Genomic DNA, 21,548 nt, shown 5'->3' with positions numbered 1-21,548 from the left:
GTTGGTGGGTGCTAAATGGCATCTCTTAGCTTTAATTGGCAGCTCCTTGATCATTAAAGAGGTAGGACATCTTTTCATATTTTTATAGACCATTTTGATTTACATTTCTGTGGACTGTCCATTTTTATGTTTTGTCTTTGTTTCTATTGTGTTGTTTGGCTTTTATCTATTGTACCCCCCAATATTGTAAATATTTATTCTGTGTTGATCAAATGCATTGTAAACTCCTCTTGCAAATCTCTCACCTGTCTTTTGGCTTTGTTCCAGGTGTCTTTGGTCATATAGAAGTCTTCAGTTTTAATGAAATCTAATTTATTCATTTTTTTCTTTTGTTCTTTTTTTCGAATCTTGAGAAATCTTTTCCTGATGAAATATAAAAACGTCTTACTGAATTTTCTTCTAATAGTTTAAGTTTTTTTTGGTGTTTTTTGGTTAATCCTCACCTGAGGATATTTTTTCCATTGATTTTCAGAAAGAGTGGAAGGGAGAAGAAAGGGGTGGGGGAGAGAAACATCAATCTGAGAGAGAACCATCTATTGGTTGCTTTACACATGTGCCCAACCAGGGCTGGGGATTGAACATATAACCCAGCTATGTGCCCTTGACCAGGAATCAAACCTGCAATTCTTTGGTCCAAGGGCCAACGCTCCAACCACTGAGCCATGTCAGCCAGGGCTAAACATTTTAAAATAACTTTTAGCCTTAAATCAATTTGGAGTTTATTTGCAATACTTTGTGTATGAAATACAGCTCTAATATTAATTTTCCAGTAAGGAGAGACAATTGTTGTGATACTATATATAAAATAGTTTGTACTTTGCTGATTTATTTGTTATCACCCTTGTCATGTACCAAATTCCCAAAAATGCATGAGTTTCTTTCTGGACTTTTGAATATATTCCATTGGTCTCTGTATCCCTATGCCTCAATCATGCTGTTTTATCATGTGTTTTGATATCTGTGGTATAAGTCCTTTTTCTTTGTATTCTATCTCAAAATTCTTTTGGCTATTCTCATACGTTTTTATTTTTATATGAATTTTTAAATATATTTTTACCAGTTTTATTGGTATATAATTGACATACATCCTTGTATAAGTTTAAGGCATACAGCATAATGGTTTAACTTACATCTGTTGTGAAATGTATATGAATTTTGATTAATCTGTTAATGAAATGTTTCCTTCCTACCTCTTTCAGTGGGTACTTTTCTCCTACCCCATTCCTATCCCAAAGATTTGGGTTCCAGGTCTAACTCTGCCACCCAGTGGCCATCTATTCTTGGGTGAGAATCTAACTTCTCTTTGGTTTCCTCATCTGTCAGATCTGCTCTGCCTATCTCACAGTGTTGCTGAGCTGACCAAATGAGATAAGGACATGAGAATGTTTTGGAGAGTTAAAAACACTGAGGTAAAGTAAGAAAGAGTTAAAAACAAGTAACCTCAAGACTGACCTGAGACAAAATGTGAAATTCATATTATTTTATTAGCTTTCTGCTTTCTTTACCCTTCCTGGTTCTCTTTTGTCCCCAAACTTCCAGGGTTGTGGGACACAAAGGTCTTTTATCAGGGTAGACTTTTCGGGATAATGTAATAGAGACAACTTGTGTTCAAAAGGCTTGGGTCCAATTTCAGACTCTAGCTTTGTGACTTAAGGTAAGTCACTCTTTGAATCTGTATTTATTCATCTTTACATAATTTCCTCCCTAAGAAATATTGTGAAATTCATAAGAAGTAACAGAGATGGAAGTGCTTGGTAAAATGTGAAGCCTTACAAGAATCAGAGGCGTTATTATTATGTTCTTGCTGAAAGGACTTAATGGGAAGGCAATGATGTTTACTGTGTTGAAGTGCTTTGCTCTCACTACTTGAATCAAGGCACGCAGGAGAATCAAACCCATTTTTTTTCCACAACTATGGCTGACCCAATACAGTGTCTACCCAGTCTTCTATGAGATATAGGAAGTCCCTTTGTTAAATACCATTTCTTTTAGATATTGCAGCTGGACATGTGGAGAAATGAAGGTGGTTTTGAGTCCCTGATGTCTGTTTGGACAATCAGAGCTATTCTAGTACAGAGGCTGGGCTCAGCAGTGACTCAAGAGAGAGAGCCTTTGGGAGGGTGGGAGGAAGGAGAGTTCAAAGGTGGAAACAAATGAGTCATTGTACCCTCCTTGCAGATACCTTTCCATTAAGATGAACATTAAAGTCAGCCCTGATGTTCTGTGACAGGACTTCCCTAAGAGTGAACATACGGCAATGCCTCACATCTTTTTCTTCCTTGCTATTCAGATGACTGGAACATCTTTTGCTCTTGTGCCAAAATCAGACTTGGGCTTAGGCCAAATGACATTTATTTCATTTATTGTTTTTTAAATATATATTTTTAATTGATTTCAGAGAAGAAGGGAGAGGGAGAGAGATATAGAAACATCAATGATGAGAGAATCATTGATTGGCTGCCTCCTGAATGCCCCCTATTGGTGATCAATTCCCTGTCAGGGTTGTGGTTAAAGATGTGACTTCAGAAAAAAGATCAGAGAGAGGCAACATTGTTAGCTTTGAAGATGGAGGAAGGGGCCACAAGCTAAGGAATGCAGGCGTTTCTAAAAGCTGGAAAGGGCTAGAAAATGGATTCTTCCAGAGTCTCCAGAAGAGACTTCAACATCATCAATTCTTCGGTTTTAGGCCAATGAGACCCATATAAGGCTTCTGACCTACAGAACTGTAATATAGTAAATTTATGTTGCTTTAAGCCACTAAAATCGTGGTAATTTGTTACAACAACAATATAAAACTAATATACACCCTTTAGGTGTCATCTTAATATGTGCTTATTTGTATGACCTTGGATATTCCTGTTTGAGCCTTAGTTTTCTTATCTGTAAAATGGTTACTTTAGGCTTTAAGTTTGCAAAACCCCTTCCAACTTCCCTACTTTGCAACATTTATCTTGTCCTTTGAATGAGGTAGGTGTCCACCTACTGAGGCAAGCACATGTGAGATGCTGCAGGAAGCAACAGAATGGCCATGTACCAGGGTTAGAGGTGACATATTCTTTCTCTTTGTATAGCTCTCCCAGTCTGCCAATATTGATTTTTAAATTTTCTATTTCCATAACTTCTCATGGCCATAGGAAAAAATGTATTTCAGATAATGGACAATTTATGAACCAAAGCCTGATGATTAATGGATTTTGTCATTTCCTCTCTATTAGTGGACTTGCAGGTACAATTGTTTAAATTTGTTAAATAATTCATTAAAAATTATAGGTACCAAGTTTAGAGGTGAGATCAAAGGTAGTAGTATTCTGGTTGCTGGTGAAAGTTAACTCAGCCTTTAGGGAAATCCACCATTTTTAGGATTTAAAATTTTTTTACTTAGCCTATTTTTTGTTAGGGGTAAGTTTAATGAAATGCCACTGTAATTAAAGTACTTATAAACTGATTAGACATAGCTGTTGTGAAAAAGAAAACAAACTGGACACTAAAATGGGATAAAAACAGAGCCTTATATGGCCCCTTCTCCCTCCTAGTGGGAAACAAATACAGTTGCTACGTCTTAACTGCTCTGTGTTAAGAAAAGCTAAGCTGACCACAAAATAATAATGGCAATAGCACAGTGATAATGATGACTCTGCTGCATTTATCTAGCATGCTATGCTTCTCCAAGCACTTTCTATTTTCTTGTTTGAACCTAGTATTTCCATAAGAAAGTGGGGGAGGTGACTAGGGTGTACATCATCCACCTGATTTGACAGATTTGTGGCCTATAGAATCTAAAGGATCCTCATGATAACAACAGTCAGCAGCAGGTCTGGGCCTGAGGGCTGCTCTCTACATTAAGACCCATGTCCATTATAGCTCATTGCTACTGGCAGTTGGAATCACCCAACACAGGGTCAAATATGGTCTCCAAAGACCTTATATTGCAAACACAAGGCTACCAGAAATTGTTTTTTCTCTCAATGGAAAGAATAAATTCACTAAAGAATTAGTCATTAAAGTTATCAGGGAAAGGCCAACAAGTTGAATGTAAGACAAAAAACACAAAAACAAAAACAAAACCTAAAAAACCTAGATGTGGATTCCAGTCTGTCACTTGCCTCCCTAAGGTTGGTGATGCTGACCAGTGATGTCTCCAATATGGCAGAGGAGAGAAAAAGTGCCTACTTTTCCTCCTTCTGGGGCCCCAAGAAACTTATGTTTCTTGGGGTAATGTCCATGAGCCCTGCACATTTTATGGCTTATGTAAAATGACATTACCAATACCATCACTACTTGCCCTTCCTCCCCACCCCTGACCGAGGTGCAATTAGACTGACTAATCTTAAAGGAGATAAGACAACCTGAGACGAGTGGTATAAAAAAGAAAAATCCTCAAAGGCATCCCCAGTTCATCTGAACAATGAGGGGTTGAGACTATGCCTCCTCAATGATTCAATTTTTCCCACAAGGTCTCAGTTTAAATTTGGTGTAGTAGTATCATCTTGACTTAAAAAACGTGGGTTTAAGAGTCAAATGGCAACTCTGACTGAGCTGTAATGGGATCTTGGTCATTAACACTGGTCCTCCATGACACTCAGTTCTATGACCTATGAAATGGGTATGATGATAGTGAGTCTGTTTCTCACTTTATGATGGTGTCATGAGATGAGAGTCAAATACTTAAATATAAATCAATGTAGAGAAGTGATTTTTATTATTTGTGGTAGTGCTAATCATCATAATTGTAGCTTAATAGTAAAAATGATATTACAAGAACCAGCAATTGTTATAGTATTGGTAGGGCAGGCATTTCTGAGATTATTCGTCATATGAGGATACCTGCTGGAGAAGTCTCTCATGTGTTGAGTTAATGCATACTGTGATTAGTTATTTGGGGCTTCACATCAACCCTGTGAGGTAGATCCTATTCTTGTCATTCAGTATAACAAGAAACTAAGGCTTAGAGAGAGAGACACGTTTGAAGGTTGATATCTTGAGATTCCAGTGGCAGTGGTGGATTTTCGGCATTGGCAGGCACACCTGGCACTTTCAGTGTGGAACAACCTTGAGTCTTTAAAGCCCTATTATCAGTGGCTTGTTGCCTTAGGCATGAGAGATTGGTATTAGAAATTCCTTCATGTGGGGCAGAAAGATTCATTATTCAGAGTAATTGATAAGTCAACTAATCCCTGCTCTGTGATCAATGTATGAATGTCCACTAAGAATTTTCTCAGCAAGAACTTTTTAACACTATGACTTTTCCTGACAGAGCCCATGATGTATTTTCCCCTGCCACAGAGGGGAGTTGTTGGGAAATGACTGCCAGCCAATGACTAACCCAAGGCTTCTTTCATCAAAGTGAGGCCCATGTGACTAGTTCTCTCCAATGAAATGTGATGTGTGTTGGCTGTAGACTAGGGTGATAGGAAGTGGGTGTGGCATCTTTACTCTCTCCTTTCTTGTAAACCAAGGGGATGCAGAAGATCCAGCATAAAACTCAGAGGCTTTAGAAGACAGCGAAGCCACAAGATAAGAGGCACCTGGATTGCTGATCACCACTTAGACAAACACCCGTTTGGGACTTATATGAGGGAAATGTGCTCTATTGTTAGTGAAACCAGCAGCTAACAGTAAGCATGTTTAGGGATTAGATCAAGAGTCTAGAGATATAGGCGTAGGCTTTAACTAAACGTTTCAATTGCTTTGGTTGTCATGTAGCTTACAGTCAAAGATTAAGAAAGTATGTTAGTCATAGGCCTGCCTGTGAACAAGTCCCAGAAAAAATGTTTTAACGTACACTTTGCTTGCAATAATAATAATAAAAAAACATAGCTAGTTAAACACAAAACAATAACTTAAAACAATAACAAAGGTCACTAGACATCTAGTTGCTGCCTTTTGCTTTAGACAGAACATCACTGACACACAATTATGAGATATTCTGCAGGCTCTTGGTTCCTCAACTTGGTTAGATCACCTGACCACAGCAATAAAGGCATCAGTCAAGATGGCATCAGGAACTGAATTAATCAGACCAAAGAAAACCACTAAAGCTTACACAAGAGTTAACCAATCAGCTTTGCCCTTGACCCCTAAGCCCTAACCCTCAAGCTCTGCTTTTAAAACCATTGATTACAAACCATTGAGGAGTTCAGATCTTGATCACTAGCTCACCATCCTTCAAGCTTGGCACTGCAAATGAATTTCTTTAATTTCACCTCTGCAATACTCAGTGTTCTGTATTTGGCTCTGCCTTGTGTCCAGTAGGCAGACACTTTTTGGTTTGGTAATATTAAACCACCAAGTGTTACCTCTCAGACTAGCTATTATACCATAGATCACAATGGAAAAAAGATCCACCAGTATTTCAGACCTGGTTTTTATCTCCTGCCATCTTGGAAACCATTGCCTTCCCCATTAATACCAGCTCATCTATCCTAAGCAGCTTTCATTGTGTTCTATATTGGCATAAATCAGCTGTCTACTCGTCAAACAACCAAAAATCTATGTTTGGAAAAACAGTAGTTTCATAAGTAAGCAACCTTAAAATACCATTTATATTGCTAGAGAAGTTATTCCCACCCCAAACCAGTGGCATCCCAACTCAGGCCCTCCTGGTGGCCTTGCACAGAAAACTAATGAAGTGTGGGGATTATAAATGAATTTATCTTCTCACTCACCCATCCCCTCTTCTTTTTCAAACTCACAAATATGTTCAGCAGTGCCAGATCTGTTCATCTATTTTTGACACACAAATAGAAACTATCCTTTTGGAATTCTACAGGGAAGGTGGCCATGTGGTCATGCTAGCTTGTGGTCTGGAAGCAACCAGAATTGAATTGGGATGACACGGGCTTAAGGGGAGGACTCAGTTCTCTCATGTCAATCATAGTTGTGGTTCTAGTGACCTCACAGGGAGAAATAATTTGTTTTCCATGGTAGTATTTTTGGTGATAATAATTGTTTTAGAAGACACAAACACAGCAATAAGTTCTATAATGTACTCACAATGTCCTTGGTCACGGTGCGATCAATGGATTCTGTGAAGGGTCCTATGAACTTCTATTTGGTTGACTTCAGGTAGTAAGCAAGAAGTAGTGCTGTAAAGATAGACGTGGATGGAGGTCAGAAACATGAAGTCTAGAGTAATTGCTTTGTTTTTTAATTTAATAACATTTAACCTTTTTAAAATTGTAAACAATACACGCTTGTTTTAGAAAACACCAGAAAATATAGTTTAGGAAATAGGACATAAAACTTATCTGTCATACCACCACCCAGGAATAACCACCATTAACCCATGGGGAATCCTTACAGACTATTTCATGAACATTTATGTATATATGGATATATGTTTTCCTACTGTTTTTAATTTACAAAACTGGGACCATACTGCACACACTACTTTGTGACCTGCTTTTCTTTCATCGAATAAGACATTATGAAAATCTTTTGTCATAAATAAACTTCAGCTCTGTGGCAGATGATTTCTAAGATGTCCCCAATGATCCCTGCCCTCTATATCCTCACATTGTATAATCTACTCCCCTGGAGTGTGAGCTGGACTTCTGACTTATTCCCAACCAATAGAACATAGCAAGAGTGATGAGATGTCAGCTCTGGTCTGATTTCTGTGATGAAGCCAACTGCTACATCATGAACTGCTCTCTAGAAAATAGGGCAGTGAAACCGAGGCAAGGAACTGAGGGAGACCTTCAACCAACAGGCCAGAGGAACTGAATCCTACCAACAACCACTTGAGTGAGCCTGAAAGTGGATCCTCTCCAAGTTAAGCCTAGAGATGATTCAAACACCTTGACTGTAGCTTCTGAGAGGCTGTGATTCATGGGACCCAGCTCAGCCATGCTTATAGATTCCTGACCCACAGAAACTGTGAGAAGATATATGTTGTTTTAAGCTGCTAAGTTTTGGAGTAATGTAGCCATCAATAACTAATACAAACCACTTAGTTTTTAATAGCTGTTTATTATTCCAATGTAAGGTTGTACTATAATTTACTCAATCCTTTTTATTGCTGCATATTTTGGTATTTTATTTTGCCTATTTTATTTGTTATAAACAGGGCTGCCATGAATGTAATTGTTAGCTAAACCTTGGTACAGTCTTCATTCTTTTCTAAATTCTTGAAGTGGAATAGCTGAACTTCAAAGGGTTTGCATCTTTTAAGGTTTTTGTGATGCTATTTCTCAGTTGCTTTCTGGTAAAACCATACCCATTTACACCCCTGCTGGGTGTAGTTTCCCATGGCTGCTGACCCACACCAAAGGATTTGTGTTTCTGAAGCATATTTTTGGTTAATTTCTACCACTGTGTCTTGAGCTCTGTCTCCATGCAAACCAGTTAGAAACAAAACCAAATACAAATACAAAAACCCAAGAATGAAGACCAAGGTTGAATCTTCAAAAGTACTAGATAATTTAAAGCTAAATAGTTTATTCAAAATACTATTGTTTTGAAACAGTTAGATGGCTTCAACCTCCCTCATAATGTAATTGTTATCTTTCAGTGAACGTTGAACTTCTGAAAACATGGTGATGCTCATATCCCCAAAGACTTACAAGGAAAACAACAATACTGGTTAAGGTCAACATAACACAGGGCTTTTTGAAAATCTTAGCTTATTTCAGTCACACAAAGAATGGCAATAAATTCAACTTTTAAAATTACCAAGCTGGATGGTTTGAATTCAATAGATATATATTTTGGGGGAAGGATTTCACATGCAAAGATATCACCACCATTTCCAAATTGCAAGTTCACTAGTGGAGAAGAATAAATATTTTAATGAATGCTATATATTTTAACAGGCTCTGAACCCTGCGGTTGGTTTAAGCTAAGGGTGCAATTTCAGGCATTTAAATAAGTAAATAAATGAGGAAGAAAATCCATGTTAATTGCAGTAATTTGCGGCACTTTCAATTTCTTAATTAAGAAATAAAATAGGATTCATTATCCATGCCCACTGTAGATGGCATACATAGATCACCATTATGACCACACACGAGACCTGAAGTTATTGCCATAAATGAAATAGAGAGAAATCACTGGCCAAATGTTCAGGAGCAAAGAGGGAGGAAAGAGGACCATGCAAAATGCTCCTCCTTAAACAAATGCTCTTCTTTCTGACCTTGGGATTGTATTATCCCAAAATATCTCCCTTGAGCCTGGAGACCTGCCCCTCCCCCCTAATCTTTGGGATAGATTTTTCTCTCAAGACTTCTTGCAAAACTTTTCTGAGCCTGTCTGGCCACCCTGGTGGTGTCAACTTTTCCCTGATCACCTGCCTGAGGTCATTTGTGTGCCTGGACTTCAGGTCCCTGCCTGTCTCATTATCTTGGTGAGTCCTAAACTTCTACAAAGGTAGGAATTAAAACATTTCTTATAACCATAGGCAATCTGACTCATGCTGCCTTTTGAAAATTAAGCATTAAATTAAACTAAGGAGAGCATATAATTTATCATACAAAAAGCACTTTTGACAGGGACAAATGCTTAACTGGACTGGACACCAGACAAACTGGGACTGTTCTGGACAGACCAGGATGCTTGGTGCCCCCAATGAAAACCCACATAGGGCTAGAGTGGGAATGAACATAGATTTTCAGGCACATAAAAGGGAGTTCTGTTTTGGTGATATGGGCTGTAGGGTAATATCAATGAATGTCCAGATGAAAGAGTATTGATACTCCTGGCTATGGGCAGAGACATCTAGTGATAGTGATTTTGTTAGGAATACTAATATGGACTGTAGTTTGCCTCTTTCTACTGTCCTACCTTCTAAATCTTGTCGGCCAGCATGGGCACTCCATGGGCCATTGACTTGTCTGTGGACTTCATGTCTGTTGACATGTGCAACATAGCAATGAGAAGGGTACACAGCATGAACAAGTTGGAGGAGTTTGAGAGACTCAAGACAAAGGGAAAAAAGAAAGGAAACCATCCTTGAAGATCTCTAAAAGGAATGAGGAATCTTGTCTGGGGTTAGACACTGAAGTGTTTTGATTGAGTAGGACAGTTTTTTGTTTTAACCTAAGGAAAATAAGAAATTAACACAATATTTCTCAAGTGCCTATTATGTTCCATATGGAAGGCAAATAGTCTGTGACATATTGCTGGTTCTCACTGAAGGGACTTAGGAATAGAGCCCTGGACTCAACAGCTGTTCTGACTGAGCCAAGCTGATATTTTCTTGGGTCACACCCATGGTGAAGAACCACGTGGAATTTACAAGAACTGAAATGAGTGTTTATATCTTTGTTGTTCCCCTTCTCAAAGGTTCCTTCCTCCTGGCTGCATCTGGACAGAGCCCTGACCCTTGTGGGACCCGGGGGCCTGTTGCTGAGGGAAATGTGAACAATTATCTACACTCCTTATCAAAACGGGTGCAGAATGGAATCATTCTGCCTTTATCTTTCTGATGATTCATGATAAAGAAGATACAGAAGTTTTCCAATGTTAGAAGGAGGACAAGGAGAAACAAATTCAAAATGCATCCATAAAAACTAAAGCCAAAAACCAGACCAGAAAACAAAACAAAACTCTATATAAAGTTTTCTCATAGAATTCACTGTTTCACATGTACCAGGTGCTCTGACTTGGCTCAGATAGTGAGTGTCAGCAGGATTCTAAGAAAATATAATGAAAGATGGGAGAAAAGTGAGCAGGAGATCTTTGAACCATGAGAAACACCATGGGAAATCTACCTTGTGCTATTGCAAGGCAAAACCAGGAGAATTAGTTGTTGAAGCTCTTTTGAAAAGAGGCCTTAAATGTAGTTATGTCTCAGCTATTACATTTGAGAGTTGTTCATTTTTTTACTCATCATTCCATTGAATAAGTATTTATTGAGTATCTTCTTTTCCCCAGGTATAGTATTAGGTACAGGAGATTCAGAGGGAGGGAGACAGGGCTTTGCAGCCTTTTTAAGGGACTTCTGCCTTTAAGATGGCAGTGTTAAGACAGACCTTCCCACTTCTTTCTGAATTCATTCCAAAATGACAAGGAAAATGAGAAGCAGAAATGCAAACTTTATGTTTGTTGAGGAAGGGCTTCTCAATGCAATGACATTTCAACCAGGGACAGATAGATGTTGAAATACATCTGCTGCTGAATACCTCAAACAAGGCTGGCAGAGAAGACCTTATAAAAGAGGGCAGATCCAACACCATCTTTGGGGGAACAACTAGTCTATGGAGAATGGACTGACTGTGAGAGCATCCCTGAATCCTCGTGGGCTCCATCAAGAAGCAGGGGAGAGCCATCTCTGCAGGAAGAAGCCTGATGGGAAGGCTGATCGGAGCAGATAGGTTCAATACTAATCAGTCTTGCAACTGCCAATCTCTTCTTTCTTCGGGGAAGAAGCCAGGGTTAAATCAAGATATACACACATGCATGTGTGTCATAAGGTGCACCCTGTAAGTGAAAGAGACTCTCTCTGGATGGCATCATGGCCTGGTCCCAGCACCATAAACATTCTGCAAAATAGCTGGTTAAGAACAAGCTTGTCACAAATATGAGTCAGAATAAAAAAGAAACCGTCAGAAGAGTTCTACAAAGATACTGCAAGAAAAGGGCGGGTAACGATTAGAGAAAACAAATAGACAAAGAACACATAACCAGATTGTGTTGCCATAGAGCTCAAGGAAACTGCCAAGCAAATGAGAAAAGACAAATAACAACAACAACAAAACTTAATGAAAAAGATCACTTATATAAAAGAAGAGCTCAAGGAAGAAATGTCAAGAGAACTGAAAGAGCTCAGGAATGAAGTGGGGGAGAAACATATTGTCATCACAGAAATTAGGGGGCCATTAGAGGCAACAAAAAGTTAAACAAACTCTACTCAAAATGAAAAAAAAAAGTGGGTTTAAGAATACGATTGATAAAGTGAACAAAACAAAATGGGAATTAACACTTTAAAAGAATTAGAAAAAGAACATGATAGCTATGGAAATGAAATAGATTTGATAGACATATGTATATGCACAAATAGACCAAGCCATATTTGACAAAGAGTAATGAAAAAAATAGAAGATGTATTTGGAGAAATATAATTACAAAGCATTCTCCAGAAATAAGATATTTAAGTCTACATACAAAGCAAAACCAAAACATAAACTGTCTCAGAAAAAAAGTTGATGCAGAACTATCAATCCAAAAGGTAGAGAAAGATTCTTTTACCATTCAAACAAACAAAAAACCAAAATAAACAATACAAATCAAAATCAAAGTTTCTTTTCTAAGGGGGAAAATTAGGTTGGTTTCAGAGTTTTCCACAGGAACATGTTATGCCAGAAGACAGTGGAAGCATGCTTACAAAACCTCATTGAGAATTAAATAAAAAACATTTAAACATTTTGTGCTCAAACTTTTGTTTATGTACTAATGCTGCACTAAACATTGAATAATCCAGAAAATGTGGTTACCAGGATCTGGTCTGGAATAAAGTGAAGGCTGAATTTTAACCAGCCTGTGGAGAATATAGAAACTATGGCAGAAAGAGAGATGCTGAGTTTTTAACCATTTATTTTAGGATTAAGAAAAAAACCCTATTGCAATTACGATTAGAGAAAATAATGTAAATTGTAATAAACTATTAAAACATTAAAAACACTGAAACTAACAGAATTCAGAAGATGAGAGAGAGAAGGTGGGAGGTAGCCAAGAGTCAAAAGTTACACTTAGGGAAAATGAACTGAGAAATAAAAAAAGAAAAGTGTATTAAAAATTATAAAGTTAAGATTAGCAGAAGTATTATCATTCTATCATCATCATCATCATCATCACCACCACCATCATCTTCATGACCATCAATTAAAATTGAGTAAAATAAGAAAATGAGAGGTAGGAGAAGTGTATACAATTAATCATTGCAGAGGTGACAGTCAGCAGCTACTAAGAATATAGAAGATTAAGTATATTATATTTAGTATTATGAAAGTAACCACTTCAAGAATGAAAAATATTAAAACTTTCTATACTCTCCCTAAGAACCCCACATATACCAAATTTAAAAACAAAAGAAAGCATAGACCATAAACTGAAATAAAAGCAGAAATCATATGATGTTAAAACTAAGTCCAAGCATATCTATCAGATCAAAAACTATAAAAGTAAAAATATATTACTCAAAAGAAGTAGAATCTCCGTTTAAATTACAAAGCAAAACAAGAAAACAACCCCACAATTATATGCTGTGTACAAGAGACACAAAACAAAGTAACTGGAAAATTGAAAATAAAAGGATGGGCAAAGGCTGAACCAGAAAACAAAACAAGCAAACAAAACAAAAACAAGGGATCAAGCCCAATTTTAATATCAGACATGTATCAGACAAGGTTGAATTCAGGGCACAAAACAGTAAATGACACAAAGATGGGAACTCAATTGAAATCTACAATGATACTATAATTATGATGAGCATTTATGCACCAAAAATAGAGCAATAACATTTATTAAGCTGAAAGGCAGTGCATCCTATCTAATAAAAGAGTAATATGCAAATTGACCATCACTCCAACACACAAGATGGCTGCCCCCATGTGGACACAAGATGGCCGCCACAAGATGGCCAGCAGGGGAGGGCAGTTGGGAGGGACCAGGCCTGCAAGGGAGGGCAGTTGGGGGCGATCAGGCCTGTAGGGGAGGGCAGTTAGGGGAAAACAGGCTGGCAGGGCAGCAGTTAGGCATCAATCAGGCTGTCAGGGGAGTGGTTAGGGGGTGATCAGGCTGGCAGGCAGAAGCGGTTAGGGGCAATCAGGAAGGCAGGCAGGCGAGCAGTTGGGAGCCAGTAGTGTTGGATTATGAGAGGGATGTCCGACTGCCCGTTTAGGCCCGATCCTACTGGGATCGGGCCTAAACGGGCAGTCGGACATTCCTAAAGGGGTCCTAGATTGGAGAGGGTGCAGGCTGGGCTGAGGGACACACACACACACACACCCTGTGCACGAATTTTGTGCACCGAGCCTCTAGTATAAAAAATAAAGGCAGAGTCATATGACTAGTAAGAGACTAAAAGAGCTTCCTCAGTTTAAAGTAATCAGAGAATGCTTCCAGAGTCACATTACACTTCATTTTGGGATTATCAATACTTTTCAACTCCCTGTATTGTACAAACAGCTACAAGAAAATCTGACAGTGTCTCACCCTTGCTGTAAAGCCTTCTATAGGTCTGCATACCTGCGCATAAAGTTCAAGTTCCTGGGTGATCCGGCCCCTGCCTAGTCCTCCAGCCTTCTCCCATTCCACATGTCTTCAGAGTCATGCCACCACTGGGGAGTTCTCTTTTCTACACCTCTTTCTACACCTCCTTTGCCTTGTCTGAGGCTGTTTCCTCTCTCTGTATGCTCTTTACTCCCTCTGACACCAGGTGGATGTAACCTTTCAGAGAGGAAGGGAGAGGGAGAGATAGAAATATCAATGAGGAGAGAGAATCATTGATCAGCTGCCTCCTGCACGCCCCACACTGGGGATCGAGTCTGCATGTGCCCTGACCGGGAATTGAATCATGACCTCTGGTTCATAGGTTGACACTCAACCACTGAGCCATGCCAGCTGGGCCACATATAAAAATTTTTAAATATAGAATACTTTGCTTCCATTTGTGTCATTTAGCAGGACACCAGCTCACCTGAGTCCTGAGTCTTAAACAGCCTCTTTCACTGCATCCTCCCTCCCAGGGTTATAATGACCCAATTTCTGTCATTTTCTAATTATTCACCTAACCTAATTAATTACCAGAGAGTGGCTTCGTATTTTAAAAACTGCATTTCTATTCATCTTCTCAGTGGACCCTCACCTGATACTGCGTTGTATGCGAGGTGGGGATTGTCAGCTCATTTTACAAATGGGGAAATAAAGTGAGTGTGTCACTGATATAAGTGAGGCCAGACCTGAAGCTTCCATTTCTAGCCCAATGTTCTTCACACCAGAGCAGGCTCTCTCTTCCCCAAGTTTCTAGAACTCCCTGGAAGCATGGAGGTGTGTTTTTAAAACATTGATTTTTTTTTTTTTTTTTTTTTTTGGTTAAAATTTCTCTGTGTTTTGCTTTTGATTTCTCATTCCCAGGGAAGATCCTGCCCTCTCCCCTGGTGATCAGCATTCTTTTTCTTTCCTGAATGATGGCCTCACTTGGTCCCCCTTGGGTTCTCTTCGCTTGAGCTTCCACTTAGCCCTCCACCCCCTGGAGAACCATTCTGGCTGAACACCTCCTGCCTCCTTTCAAATTGTTCCTGTTCTCCGCTCGGGATTTCCTGCAGGGCCGGCCTTCCCAGCTAATGAAGAGCCTCTAGCTGGAGGCACTGTTCCTGACCAAGTTTCCAGCCCTGCTGGGAGGTGGGGGTGGCGGCTGGGAGAGGAAGTGACAGTCCTGCCTCTGCTGAGCCCTGGAACTCGCTGGTACCTGTTTTGTTTCAAATGGCCCAGCTCTTCTCCACGCCAACACTGTATCTTTAAAAGAATCCACTTACCTGCCTCCAGGAGAGCTCATTCATAGTGTGTGTTTTCTTTCTCTAAATTGCTCAGTGGTATCACTTTATAATGTGTGGGGTGGGGTGCAGAGAGTAATATCTGGGCCCCAGACATCATTGAGCAGGAGTGACCTTTTATTATGTATTTTGGAGGAATGCTGGGGCACCACTCAGCATAATTTTCCATTAAGTGGAGTTTAAGTTGTCACAATCCTAGCTGCAGATGTCTATTAGTTTTGTCCCTCTCTGTCTCCACTAGCCATAAAGGGAAATAGGTAACTCAGCCTGCGTGCATCCTGGAAACTCATGTCCTAGGCCAGTGATGGCGAACCTCTGACACGCGTGTCAGTGCCATTTCTGATGACACGCGGCCACTGAGGCGGCCGCATGCCGAGGATGAAACATTTATGTTATTTAAACTATAAATATCGCGAAATAATGTTTTTTCCTCAAAGTGACACACTACCTGAGTTATGCTCAGTTTTTTGGCGAAGTTTGACATACCAAGCTCAAAAGGTTGCCCATCACTGTCCTAGGCTGTCATATTGGCCCAAGGGGTGGGATGACCTAGGCCAGCCAGTGTCTTTCCTAAGAGTTTCCAAAAGCAGCTGGACAGGGGAGGCCACCTCTCCCATCTGGCCATTGAACTGTCAGGATATGAAGCTGTGGGGGCACAAGGGGAATCCTCAGCAATAGCCCATCTGAGGAAATGACACAGCATCTGAGAGAAACGTCATTGAAGATTGAGGGAGGGATAGCATGAAAATCCCCAATTCTGGTTATTTCTAAGGCCAGTCCCATTCCCGTTTTTCAGAAGTTTGGCTATATATGCCTATAAATCACCTTTTAGTGCTTCAGCCAGTTTAATTTGCTAATTGCAACTAAGAGAGTCCTTTCTAATATGACCCTTCTGTCTGTGACTTCTCCCATCACAGGTCCCAGAGGCCCCTGTACTTGTCCCTCAGCTGCCCCAAACCAGATGTTTTTACACAGCAGCCCTGGGGGCTCCTAGGGGGATGATTCCTGCTTGCTCTTGAACCCTAAAAGTTCCACCCATATGGATAGTGCCTCATCATTGGTAGACAAAGCATAAAATGCACGTGTCCCTGCAAGAATTAGAGCTCCATGAGGCAGGGAACTCTGCCTGCTTTGTTCACTGTTGTGCCCATCTGTCTGGACAGGGCTAGGCACACAGTGGATGCATGATGAATATTTGTTGAATGAAAGAATCAGTGAATATGGCCATTCATTCATTCATTCATTCACAGTGCCATGCAGAGGGCTGAGATGCCTATCTCTTTTTGCTTGGACATCTTAGTCACTGCCCATTACATCCTGAATTTAACCCGCTCCTCAGTCCAACCTCAACCTACCCATCTAACCTCGTCCCTTACTGCTCCCTATCTGCACAAAGAACCTCCTAGTGTGCAGGAGGAGATATGTTAGCCTGACCGTGGCCTACTTCTGCAGCCTCCGTGCCTTTGCTTGGGCGATTCTGTCCATGTGGAAGGCACCTTCTCTCTGCGCTTCAATTGCACATGTTGAACTCATGCCATGTGGCTGGCCTGTCCCTCCCATTCAGAATGACTCTCAGGCTCTGGTGGACCCTCAGAGCACTTTTAGCCTCCACCTTCTGCCATTGCATTAGTAAAAGCTACTGACGGCACATCCCATTCTCCCCCAGGCGACTCCAGGCTCCTTGCATGCAGCGTCCTGTCTCTCTTTATCTTTGTCCATCATCTTTTACTTCTGCCTCCCTCTTCTCCATCCCCACCACACTGTCCACTAACCAGGTGCTAGCACAGTATCACACAAAGTGGATGTCCGCCGAATATCATCTCACGTGACTCCATCTGCACATGGGTACCAAATAGTAAGCTCTGGCCTGACTAGACAAGCTGCGAATCAGCTTGCATGGCTTTCTTTCAAAGTGGGGCCTAATAAATTATAGGCTTCATTGGGTTGTGGCTGATAAAACACATGGCTCATGCAAAGGGCTTGGCCCAAATCTTGGCACAAAAGTAGGTGCTCAGTAAATGGTGCTTGTTATTGACGGATCTTAGGTGCCTAGACAGCCAAGAGGACATTGTTCTTTCTGTTATCCTCCAGTGAGGCTTCTGATATTTACAACCTGACAATCACCTTCATTTCATACTTTGGGTGGCTTCCCACACATCTACTCCCTTCAAGGGTCCTCCCGGTATAGCCATCTCCCCCACCAGCCAGCCCAGGGGCCATTGGGGTCCTCCCCTCACCACCGTTGCCCCACCTCCTGGGCCAATGGAGGAGGGAAGGACTCAGCACCCTCTCACTACCCTGCCGGGGACTGATGGGGATGGGACAAAACAAGGAGGGAGGCAAGCCTGGCCATATTCATTGACCATCCTTTGCCACCAGAGCAGCCAACAATGAGGCTCGTGAAGAAATGGAGCTGGTTTGGGGCTTTTTCTATTTCCCCTTCTGCACATATATTCAGTGGGATCTGGAGGGGCTGCCTCTCTTGCTGAACCAAACCCCAAAATAGCTCCAGAGATTAATGCTGGGCAAAGCTCTAAGACAGAGAGCACATCTCTTCCTCTCCCATTGTGTCCCCATTTCTCCCTGTGTCTCTTACTCTCCTCCATCTGTCTCATTCCACAAATCTGTCTTTCTCTTTAACTGATAGCTAGCTCTGCAATCCCCATCCCTTTCTTTCCTGTTATTTCTCTAGCTATCTCTTCATTGTCTGTGTCTGTCTGTCTCTCCCATTCTGACTCTCCCTTCCCTCTCCTGCCCATTGCCTTCACCCCTCCTCCCTCTGCACTGTGGCTCCCAGCATCCCTCTCCCGGCCATGATGCTGCAGGGGCCGTCTATCTGCCAGTGACAGGCTCCGCCAACCTCGACCACTTCTCTCCCGCTGCTGGCAATTATCTGGAGGTTGGCCCGGGGCCCGGAAACTGCCGCTCGCACCGCCCCATGGCTCAGGGCCTGCTCCTTCACGCCAGCCCCCGTGGAGGGCTGCTTGGTGCCATGCCCAGGATGTGACAACCTGCAAAGGTCGCACACACTCCAAAGAAGACGGACTGCTCTGTGAGTGGAATTGACATTGGGCAGACTTGCCATCATCCCTCCAGACTTTCTAGCATTTCACAGAGTGAAGAAGGAGCAGTGGAAAACAGAAATTGTAAACTACACCAGCACCCCAACACACACACACACACCGCCCCCCCCCACACACACCCCTTAATACTGCATACCATTTTTAATTTATTATCTTTAAAGGTAGCATTTGAATCTACCTTATTTGAAATATAACTAATTCATCCACACAACTTCGTTGCAAGTTGCCAGTGTGCTCGCTCTCTCTCTCTCTCTCTCTCTCTCTCTCTCTCTCTCTCTCTTCTCTCTCTCTCTCTCTCTCTCTCTCTCTAGCTGATGGGGTTTCAGAGCTGAAAGGGACTTGAGAGGCTATTTAGTATACCAAGGCCATCATTTTGCAGTTGGGAAATTTGAGGCCCCGAGAGGCTGAGAAAGTTACCCAAAGGCAGCCAGTTCGTTGGTAGGAAAGGCCCGACATGGACTCAGGTTTCCAGGCTCCAGATGAGGGGCACTGCAGAGCCCCTGCTGGCAGGCAGGGTGGAGTCCTTCTCCTTTAATAGGGGAGGACCCCCGTCTCCCAGGAGGAGACACCACTTTCTGCCCAGGTCACTCGGTTATTCATTGTAAGAGTTCCAATGTCTTCCCAAATCTCATTCATCTAAGAGTATGTCCCTTCAGCTGGTCAACTAACCCCCTGAAGCATCCTGGTAATCAGAGATATTGAGAAAAGGGCGAGAAGGGCTAATCCCTTTGGGCCGATTTGAGCTTTTTCAGCTAGTTCTGAAGTTGGAGGCTCTTACCTTGTCACATGTGCTTACTCAAGTTCAATCAGCCTTTGGCTAAGGGCTGCCTGTGTGGCATGGGTCCATTACGTGCCAGGGCACCCCCTACCTGCTGAGCGCATGCTTCTGCATCCCACATTCTCTCCCTCAGAAACCTTCGTGACCCAGGGATTGTTGACTCGCTGGCCACCAGCCTCATAATAGGAATTTGCCTGTATGCACTGTGGGGCCACCTCACCCAACATGAAGAAAACTGCAGAGGAAATGGAAGTAGGCAGAAAGGATGACTGAAGTAGGCAGAAAGGAAAGACTCGCTAAAAACCTGGCTATGACCAAATCATGCCTTAGAATTGGGTCAAGTGTAAAGTTGCAGATTGAATGGCCTTGGTTGTTTCCTATTGTCTTTAATAATAAAATCTCCATATAATAATAAAAGCTGCACCCTAGCTGGTTTGGCTCAATAGATAGAGCGGGTCAGTCTGCGGACTGGAGGGTTCTGGGTTTGATTCTGTTTAAGGGCATATGCCCGGATTATGGGCTCAATCCCCAGTAGAGGGGGTGCAAGAGGCAGCCAATCAATGGTCTCTCTCATCATTGATGTTTCTATCTCTCTTTCCCTCTCTTTTCCTCTCTGAAATCAATAAAAAAATATGTTTAAAAAATAATAAAAGCTGTCATTTGTTGAGCACCTACCCTGTACCAGACACTGTTGGAGTCTTTGTGTGCCTTGTCCCCCTTAGTCCTCACTGACACCACAAAGTCAGGACCATCATTGCCTCCTGTTTCCCTGACTGAGGCTCAGGGAGGCCACATGGCTGCCGGGTGAGGAGGCAGGTGTTGAATTCAGGCTTATTCACATTTTAAGTGTAGGACTGGGATTCAAATGTTAAGCCACCTGCCTCTAAAGCTTCTCTACCACATTGCTCTCAAGAAAGTACACACTACCATTTCCAAAGCTTTCCTACTAAATAATTAAACCTTCAGTCCTTAAAGGGATACATTTCAAGTACCTGGAACAGCCACAGAGGCAGAACCACTGCCCTGACTATCCTCTTCCTTGGCTCTGTTTCAAATCCTCTACCTCCAACACTCAGGGTCTAGTAGATGATACACACCTCCTGCCTGGAGCTTCACAAGGGGGCCTTAAAACTGGTGGATTTACTGCCCCACTAGACAGCCTGCGAACCCTCGACTGCTCAGGATGCAGGCCACAGCCTGCTGAGGACTCCATGGAAACCAGGACCTATTCTAGCGAGTCTGTGGGCTCTAAAAGCCTATGCCTTTGGTACTGAGGTTTTATTTTCCCTCTTGATGTCGTTATGAGGGACAGTTGAAGAGGAAATTCCCTACAGTTCAACAGACTCCAGATTTATAGAGTAGTGTGAAAATATTTGCCCTGTGTTTGAAACTGCTGAAGAGGGAAAAGGAAATGTTGTTTTCTACAGATTTATGAAAACAGAAACATTGATTTGTTTTGCTTGGGGTTTGTCACTCTTTTAACGATAACTTGATGTTTTCTAGTGCTTTGAGAGGGCCACAAGTCTTACAGGTAAGCCTGGTGCCTGGGGAAATTGAGAAGTTCATTTCTCGCACTTTCTCCTTCCCACTCTGCACCCCTCACACCCCATGGTCCCTTTTTAATTCTCACCTGCAATGATCCCCGTGTTCCATGCCCCTGCAGACTGTCCCAGGGAGGGAAGCTATCTAGCATTAATTCATACCCATTATAGAAAGTTGGTGGATCACAATTCCTTTGGGATTTTTGTCTTTTATAAAATGCTAAAGATGACTAATTGCTACCTGACTAAGTATATCCTTACTCTCAAGTAATGTAATTTTAGGCACATGTAAGTGAGTTTGGATAGAATTTGAAGGTCTTTCAGTTGCTCTTCATGTTGTAACATAGGCATTGGTAGGTTCTGCCTAAACACAAGGCTGGCTCTGACTACAAACATGGGTTTTGCTTCATAACTACCTCTTTACAGAGCCAACATTGTTTGGGACCCTTTGATCTCAAATATCTGTGTGAGGCTTCCTAGCAAAGTTGAGGGATAGGTCCCAGGGTCAAAAATACATTAGACTAAGTTCTAAGAAAAAAGAAAAAGATTACTCTGGTGCTACAGAGGGATGGCTGAGATACTGCTCCTAGCAGGGGAGGAGGAAAGAGAAAGACAATTCTCATTATAAATTGCTCCATTACACCCAAGCTAGGTG

The 21,548-nt window shown here is 41.6% G+C and overlaps 1 protein-coding gene across 1 annotated transcript in view; it reads right to left on the bottom strand.

Moving 5' to 3' along the window:
* The window catches only part of SLC14A2 (solute carrier family 14 member 2), a gene marked incomplete at its 3' end in the record, with an annotated part of 369,165 nt that overhangs the window by 152,630 nt on the left and 194,987 nt on the right, over positions 1-21,548 (bottom strand). Inside the window, exon 3 of the mRNA XM_079784559.1 lies at positions 6,994-7,085. The remainder of the gene's footprint in view (positions 1-6,993; positions 7,086-21,548) is intronic.

This window comes from Cnephaeus nilssonii (assembly GCF_951640355.1).
Source record: "Cnephaeus nilssonii genome assembly, chromosome: 11".
In the NCBI taxonomy this organism is placed as follows: Eukaryota; Metazoa; Chordata; class Mammalia; order Chiroptera; family Vespertilionidae; genus Cnephaeus; species Cnephaeus nilssonii.
The sequence above is the reverse complement of the archived record's forward strand: the minus strand, read 5'-3'. Positions and strand labels throughout refer to the sequence as shown.